This window comes from Prunus dulcis, chromosome 2 (genome assembly GCF_902201215.1).
Source record: "Prunus dulcis chromosome 2, ALMONDv2, whole genome shotgun sequence".
In the NCBI taxonomy this organism is placed as follows: domain Eukaryota; kingdom Viridiplantae; phylum Streptophyta; class Magnoliopsida; order Rosales; family Rosaceae; genus Prunus; species Prunus dulcis.
The window spans coordinates 14,157,249-14,166,676 of NC_047651.1; the positions used below are offsets into that span (position 1 = coordinate 14,157,249).

Sequence of the window (9,428 nt, forward strand, 5' to 3'; positions counted from 1 at the left end):
TTTATTTGCTTGTTACTTGCTTCTTTTTTTCTTAGTTATTATCATTTTCTATTGATTCATTATTAAATTTAGCATAAATGCCAAATAAAGACCATGTTTGTAAGACATTGGAAATTTTATGGTGTTTTAAAACTATTTGTAGAATTTTAGAGAAAATATTTTGGATGTGATTAAAAAAAAGTACATGTGTTTATTAGTTCATAGTATTTTTCGGAGAATTTTTCGGAACTCGGCTGAATTTTTGGAGATGTAGGAGTATTGAAAATCAAGAAATGGTGTGGCTAAATAGTGGCATCAGATCCTTGACTGGTAATCTGATCCTGCGACTATCCTTGAGCCAGGTTAGCATAGGTGTCGCTGGAATGGGATTGAAAGGACAGGTGTTGATCTCTTCTTTCCCCATGTGCGTGTTGGTGATTCGAAAGAGGAAAAAACAGGGGGAAACAAGTTTCTCGAGTTCTCTTCACGAGTTTCAGCCACTTTCCCTGACGCAAGGTCGGGGTCGTTACGAATAGGACAAATATACACCAAGCCTTTGAAGGATGAGGTTCCAGTTCAGCTCCTACTTCACGACTCTCTTTCCAGAAACCCATTCTCTCCCTTCTTTCTCCTTCAAACTTCTTTCTACCATAACTTTCATTCTACAACTCCAATTCTTGCGCCGCTTTCGCCTTTAGGATCGTATGAACGAGCTCTACAAGATAAGGTAAACCATTCTTGGATTTGGATTTGCTTTAATCTCTTGTTTCCAAGTGTGGTTTGGGAGAATGGTGGTCACTACTAGGCAGCTCATTGAAGGTTGAGGATTACTTTGGAGCTGTTAAGGTAAGATTTGTTTGCCATACTTGCTGCTGGAATTCTAGTACAGTGTACATTGATTTAAGTGAGATTGTGTAAGTGATTTCGGATGTTATTTGATGACATGCAAATACAGTAGGTGAAGAATCTACCTTGGGCTGAACCTACAGAGAAGTCAGAGTAATTTTGGGTTGAAGTGGAAGTTGGGTAAGTTTCTACTTTCAAGTTTGTGGCCTTGGTAGTTGGGTGTGTTGGATAATTACGAGTTTGTTGAGGGGATAATAGTCATTTTATCTTAAATTTGGGACTGTTTTGGTGTTTAAAGCTGATTAGAACTGAATGCCAAAGAATGAGACGGATGTTGATGAAATCTGAGTATGTGTTCTGTTCTGGACAAAATGATCTAGTTCGTATTTATGTTTTAAACTGGGTTTTTGATGGGTGAAAAATAGACATTTCGATGAGTATTTCAATTCAAATATGATTTCATTCAAATTGGAGTTAAATTGGATTTTTGGCAAATTTTCCAAGTTGGAATTATTCTGCAGAAAACAGAAAGCTCTGCAGCCTATTCTGTTTTGGATTTAGTCTTTGTCTTGCTTCGTTAACTCAGAATTCAATGAAATTTTGATATGTTGAAGTTTTATATGTCTACTTGTGATCTGGAAATTTTTACATCATTTCGAATCAATATGGATTTATAGTGATTTTCCAAAGTCAAGTTGTTCCTGCCTGATTTATTTAACAAAACTGAAGTTTCTGTTTTTAATTGAAGTCTTTGATTTTTTTATTAGTCCAGAGCAGAACCACTTGATCAGACACTATCCCAAGAGCTAGAATTGTCCTAATGACACACAATTATTACATATGTTATCCCTAAATTTATATTGTTAGTGCCTTATTTAAATTTGTTTTATTATGTTTATTCAGTTTTCTGTTTTTAGGTACATCTTTCATAAGTGCAGCCATCACCGGAGAAAAATAAGCAAACTTATGCTTGAGGTGTTGCCCAACCTAGAAAAGAAGAAGCAATAACCAGCAGATATTGAAAATGAAGCTTGGAGTGCCGCACCAAGCTTTTAAGCAAGCTAATGGATTGAATAAGAAGAAGCAATAACCAGCAGAATATGTTTTGTTGTCGGAACCTACTGTAAATTTTGTACTCTTGTGGGTTTTGTAAATAAAAAGTTGCTTGTGAATACAACGAGTTTATTTACATTTCTGCACCGTTTTCAAAGTCGTATTATTGATTGGCCTCATGAAACTTAGTTGTATTCTCATTTTTCTCAATGAAACTCAATTTGTGTCACTTTGTTTCCTGAAACTCAATTTGTGTCTTTACTACCTCATTTCTGTACGTTCCATCTAGAGTTTTGTCATTTTCAATGTCTAGTACATTTATGCTATACGCAATCTCATCCATTGGATACTCTACGCAATTTCATCCATTGGATACTCTTCAATCATGTACCCTCTCTACCCCTTGCCCACATAAAAAAGAGATAAAAAAGTCGTCTTCTTTTTTATGTCATAGTAAAAAGTCTTATAGTTATTTATATCAATTGACAGATAGGCAATAAGTTTTTTTGGCCTTTTCCTATGGGACAGATCGGTATGCAATTATATATATCACAAGAATTGCCACGAAAATTCTAGTATAGTTTTTGTTTTCAAGTCCAACGTGTGAACTACTGCATTTGATATATTTTTGGAGAGAATTACTAGAAGTTAGGAGGTACTTGGCCGCCACCCTGGCGATAGCCAGGGATGTGACAATATTGATATCCAGTGAATTTTAAATCAATAGGGTGTTAGTTGGATTGACTTATGTTTTTGATTTGCTCAAAGTAGTTCTGAGTTTAAGCTTTTATAGTAACCATGTGTGTGAGTTTTTCTCATCTCCTAACTTTCGAGGAAAAAAAAAAAATCAATGAATCTTACACAAAAAAATTAAATAAAAGACTTTTGAGGTATAGATGCCCACCACAGTTTAGCCTGTCAAGTGCGCTGACTAATTTCATTATAAAAAAATTCATTTTCAATCAAATAGATGAATACAAATTCACTAATTTCTTTTCTACAGATGACATGAAAGGAGGATTCAGACCAAAATTCAGCCTCCAGCCCGAAGTGAAAATCTGCGTCTGCTAAACTCTGCAGGAAATGTGGCCATAGTGCCAGAATCCTTTGTAGTATCTAAAATTTGGTGCCCTAATTTTACATTTTTTTGTTACATTGGAGGGAATCGAACCTGGGATTGTCCTTATTCGAACCCGAGTAAGGAATAATCCAAAGCCTCTCAGGCTCAGATTTTATAGCAAATCACATAACCAAATTATGGAGATCCTATTTCCTTGTTTCCACTATGTTCGCTATAATGCAAATTCTGTTAATAGGGTAACATGTCATTATGTAACAACCCGCGGCTTCATGAAGTTTCAAGTATTGGAGCAGATGATAGACGAGCATTGAGCACTACAGAAAACTGAGAAGAAGGCTAGAATAGATGAGCAACGTAATAAACAACCCACATATAAGAGAAAACCGATCGAGTGTCTTTTGATTCAGAATTGGAAGGGCTTAATTATTGATTGGCCTCAGGAAACTTAATTGTATTCTCATTCTTCTCAATAAAACTCAATTTGTGTCACTTTGTCTCCTGAAACTCAATTTGTGTCTTTACTACCTCATTTCCATATGTTGCAGCTAGAGTTTTGTCATTTTCAATGTCTAGTACATTTATGCTATACGCAATCTCATCCATTGGATACTCTTCAATCTAACGATCATAAAAGTTTGCCGTAATGTGTATCAAAAATCTGTGTCCCCAGATTCATGTACCCTCTCTACCCCTTACCTACATAAAAAAGTCGTCTTCTTTTTTATGTCATAGTAAAAAGTCTTATAGTTATTTATATCAATTGACAGATAGGCAATAAGTTTTTTTTGCCTTTTCCTATGGGACAGATCGGTATGCAATTATATATATCACAAGAATTGCCACGAAAATTCTAGTATAGTTTTTGTTTTCAAGTCCAACTTGTGAACTACTGCATTTGATATATTTTTGGAGAGAATTACTAGAAGTTAGAAGGTACTTGGCCGCCACCCTGGCGATAGCCAATCATCTACATGAGTGTTTTGTGCAAAACTCTCAAAATTTGAACGTGGTTAGTTTAACTTTTATTAATTTACACTTGCATGCTGTGATCAATATAAATAGTAGAGCGATGGATTAAAAGCCTACAAGAACAAGATTGTGGTGATCGAGGAGTGCTCAAGAACTTCTGAGTTGAGCAACTGTAAGATACCTGCTGTTTCCGTTTTCAGCATAATCAAAACTTGCAGCAGGTTCTTTACTCCGATCCATTGATTTTGCTGTATTTTAATTTGTTTCTATTTTCATATATGTTGAGGGTAGCTCCTTACCTTATATTGTGGGTCAATTACAAAGTGACATGTGTCCTCTCTTTTTTAATTGTCAAAACAACTTCTTCGTTTTTTTTTTTCCTCTTCAGTTTTACGTACTGAACCATTAGCTTTTTATCAAAACATAAAAGAAAAAAAAAATCCCATTGTTTTTATTTTCTCTCTTGGTAACATGATAATGTATTGAAAAAGTCTACATGAAGAAACTATGTCTACAAATGTTGTCAATGGCAACTTTGGTTGTAGAGGGATTATTAAAGTTCGAGTTGGAAAGGGCCACAAATACTTAAAATTTTGACTGAGGAAGGAAAATTATTATTTTTAAAATAGTTGAGAAAAATCAATGTAAAAAAAAAAAAAACAATGGGATTTTTTTTCTTTCTGTTTAGGTAAAAAGCTACGGGTTCAGAAAAAGTGAAAAAAAGAAGTTGTTTTGACAATTAAAAAAGAGAGGACACATGTCAATTTGTGGTTGAGCCACAATAAAAGATGAGAATGAGTTCCTCCTTATGGGTAAGGAGGGAAATATAGAATGAGTTTTTATGCAGCTAGTGAAATTTTTTTGAGAATATATAAATCTTTTTCTTGAATATATTTTGTTATTTGTTCCTCATCATTTTACCTTATCGAACAGCCTATGTTTGCATACTAGTTCCTCGTTTTTAGTATGATATATAATACAATTATGTATATAGAGCCTATTTAGGGCATGTTTACATATCAGTAATAGAGAAAGTGAGAAATCATATAATTTAGGAATCGAGTAAATACTGAATCGATATGGGAAGAATCATTCCCATTAAGCTGTTTATTAAACATATGGAATTAGCAAATGAATGAGGTTGATTCCCATTGTTATTGTTTACTAATTTTCATGAATCATAATCCAAATTAATTTGATTACTAAAATTCCCTACACATTTTCACCACAGCACATATATAATTCTCAAATTGGCTAAGGAGACCAAACTAATCCTGCAACAAACCAGTAAGGTGTAAACATGAGGAATCAATATGCTGAACAAGATGAATAACAATAGCCTAATTCAATGATAATGTTGATAACACTTTGTCCTGAGCCAGTTTCAAACGAAAAATTAAACTCCAATAAATAAATACATTTACCTACGTAACTAGTAAATAATCAAATAATAATAACCTACATAATCTTCATACTGCCAAAAAAAGATATATATATATATATATATAAATACAGAAAGCTTCTATTGAGGGATCCATCAAATAAGCTTATTTGAGGGATATCCCTTGTATGCCCCACTCCGGATTGTATTTCACTAATCCAAACCGTCTATTTTGTAGATACTCATTCAAAGATCATCTTTACAAAAAATCACTTGAATCAGATATCATTTGACCACTCAATTGAGTTATTGAAATTTTAGTATTTTCTTGAAGCACCGTGTTCATTGATTTTGTAAGACACAATTGGATGTCGAAACGGGTTCCGGTTTGTCTAATTTTTTGTAAGGATGATCTATGAATGAAAACCTAAAAAATAGATGGTTTGGATCGTTGGGAAAAAAATTGTAGAGTACCCTAAAAGGCGTCCCTCAAATAAAATTATTTGAGGGATCCCTCAATATATATATATATATATTTATACAATCCTGATCTCTTGGACCCCTGTAGTCCAAGAGATTTATGGTCACTCACCGTTGGATGTAAATTCAACGGTTCACTCATTTATGACTTGAATCAGGTAATAATCATTTATGTCATATTGCATTTATATATATCATTTTGAACCATTGGATTAATATCCAATGGTGGGTGACCACAATCTCTTGGACTCCTGTGGTCCAAGAGATCGGGACTGTATATATATATATATATAATTGGGTTTGAACTTCTTGGCGTGAGTTTTTATTTTTATTTTAAAGGTTTGGTTGTTTTGGAATTATGGTAAAATGGTAAGGGTATTTTTGGTATTTAATAAAGGAAAACATGAATTGGAATCGTATAAACTAACCTCTCCACCCCCCAAACTAGTTGGTGTTATACCTAGTTCACAGGGGATGTGATTACGGATTTTGAGATGGGCCTCACTTATTTTTTCATTCCTGATTGCAAGTAAATGAAAGGGAAGTCAGGAATGGAAATCATTCCATTTCCTCCCATACCCATTACTGATACGTAAACATGCCCCTAGAGGGAAAAACCCAAAACTAACTACTTGTCAATTTTTAATTAGTTTTACGGTAATTATATAATATATCATGCTAAGATGGGCCTATTAATGACAAGCCTTATCATTTACAGGTTTGCGAAAACTTTTTGGTGCATGTAATAAGACTGTTGATGAACAAATTACAAAAGTGAATCCTTTCCTAGTTGCTTGGCTGGAAATTTAATTACAATCACTTTTGCAATAATAAAACACCGTTGTATTCTTGTAGTCTCCCAGGACAAAGATGATGGCTTCACAAATGGCGAAGAAAACTGATCAAAGTGAGGAAAAAAAATGCAATGACCCAGTTAAGTTCTCGAAGCAATGGTACACTACTACATTTTACACTTTGCGCGACGAAGAGAATTTCGTCGCGCAAAATACATTGTAGTCGTATAATTTTAACGCCACAAAAATTTCGTCGCGCAGAATCTGTCGCGCAAAGATCGTGAAGAAAGACTTTGCGCGACCAAGTTTTTTCATTGGTCGCGCAAAGTGACTTTGCGCGACGAAAAAATATTGGTCGGTAACTTTGCGCGACGAAAAAATATTGGTCCCGCAAAACTTTGCGCGACGAAACACATTGGTCGCGCAAAACTTTGCGCGACGAAACACATTGGTCGCTCAAAGTTTTGTGCGACAAAAAACATTGGTCGCGCAAAATCTCAAAAAAATTTATAAAAAATAAAAAATTCCAGCGTTCCATTTTTGGTACCCGCCCACATTTTTAGAGTTTTGCGCGACGAATACTAACGTCGCGCAAATATTTGCGCGACGAAATATTTTTTATGTTTTAAATTTTTTTTAATTAAAATAAACTAATTTAATAGTTTGCGGTACAAAATATTTTGTCGAGCAAGGTTTTTTACTTTTTGTTTTATTATTTATTTAATATTAATTTATTCAAATTTTTACTTTTTAAATGTAATTTAATTGTATCATTTTTTTAAATCACTTTAATTTAAATTGACATTAATTTAATTATATTAATTTTTTTGAATTTTTACTTTTTAAATTTAATTTAATTGTAAGATTTTTCTTAATTACTTTAATTTAAATTGACATATTCAAAATAAAATTACATATGAAAAATAGTGATCAAATTATCCAATAAATATATATATATATAATATTCAAAATGTACACATGAATTAACAAAGTACAATAATAAAATCCTAATACAAGCATATTGTGGTGGTAGTGGCGGGTAATATGTTTTGATAGCTTCCTAATCCTCAACTTTAGCCATCAAAGTCTCGATGATTACCTACAAAAAAACAAATATGGTCAAATAACAACAACAACCAAAAAAAAAAGGAAAAGAATGCATAATCTCCCCTAAAGTTGTTATACCACAAATCCAACCCAAACTCCAATCTCTTCCCTTTACTCAACCCCAAACCCCACACAAACTCAAAACTAACTCCAAAAACACATATTAATGAAAAAAATTTAAAATTTGGAGAGAATATACCTTTTGGCAAGATTGAGAGTGAGTGAGAATGAGAGGGAGAAGTGAGAGAATTAGATAAGATAGTGATAGAGAGATGAGAGAGTGAGAGATAGTGAAAAGATAGATGAGAGAGTGAGTGAGAGTGAGTGAGAGTGAGAGATAGTGAAGAGAGAGATGAGAGATTAAGTGAGAGGAGTGAGTGTGAGAGAAAGGGTGGGATTTGGGGAGAGGGAAAGAGAGAGGAGAGGTAAGAGTAGAGAAAGAAATTGAGAAAATGGTGGAGGAGTTATTTCGGTTTTTAAAATCGTATCACTTCGCGCGACGAAATTACGGTTGGTCGCGCAAAGTTTTGCGTTCGTAGCACATATTGGTCTCGCAAAGTTTTGCGCGACGAATAATAAATATTGGTCGCGCAAAGTCTAAAAAATTATTTTTTGAAAAAAAAATTCCCGCATCCCATTTTTGGTACCCGCCAAAATTTTTAAATTTTTGTGCGACGAAAAATACATATTGGTCGCGAAAAGTCTAAAACAATTATATAAAAAAATTCCCGCGTCCCATTTTTGGTACCCGCCCAAATTTTTGAGCGACGAAAAATATATATTGGTCGCGCAAAGTTTTGCACGACGAAACATATTGGTCTCGCAAAGTTTTGCGCGACGAATATAGGAATATTGGTCGCGCAAAGTCTAAAAAATTATTTTTTTTAAAAAAAAATTCCCGCATCACATTTTTGGTACCCGCCAAAATTTTTAAATTTTTGTGCGACGAAAAATACATATTGGTCGCGCAAAGTCTAAAACAATTATATAAAAAAATTCCGGCGTCCCATTTTTGGTACCCGCTCAAATTTTTGCGCGACGAAAAATATATATTGGTCGAGCAAAGTTTTGCGCGACGAAACATATTGGTCTCGCAAAGTTTTGCGCGACGAATAAAGGAATATTGGTCGCGCAAAGTCTAAAAAAATTATTTAAAAAAAAAAATTCCCGCATCCCATTTTTGGTACCCGCCAAAATCTTTAAATTTTTGCCCGAGGAAAAATACATATTGGTAGCGCAAAGTCTAAAACAATTATATAAAAAAATTCTCGTGTCCCATTTTTGGTACCCGCACAAATTTTTGCGCGACAAAAAATATTGGTCTCGCAAAGTCTAAAGTTTTTTTTTTTTAATTTTAAAAACCCGCGTCCCATTTTTGGTACTCGCCCAAATTTTTTGAGTTTTGCACGACGAACTGTTGGTCGCGCAAACTTTTGAGAGACTAAAAATTGGTTCGTAGCACAATATTTATAAAAATAATTGTTATGAATAATAAAAAATAAAAATATTTTATTTTATGATTTAAAATATAATTAAGGTGAAAGCTACTTAATAAATGTATATACTATTCAATTTCTTAAGTGTTATATGTACAAAATAAATAAATTTAAAGCTACTTAATAAATAAATATATATACACACACACACACACACACTTCAACGATCTAACCATAAGACTTGTTTGTATATACTTCAAGATCATATACCCCAAAAATCACAAAAAACAAACATTCAGAGA

General features: G+C 33.5%; 1 long non-coding RNA gene across 1 annotated transcript; it reads left to right on the forward strand.

Moving 5' to 3' along the window:
- Positions 1–463: 463 nt before the first annotated feature.
- Positions 464–2,013, forward strand: LOC117619999. Its single transcript, XR_004584647.1, has 4 exons — positions 464–706; positions 754–825; positions 938–1,005; positions 1,743–2,013. It is a non-coding gene; the product is annotated as an uncharacterized LOC117619999 (long non-coding RNA).
- Positions 2,014–9,428: the final 7,415 nt, after the last annotated feature.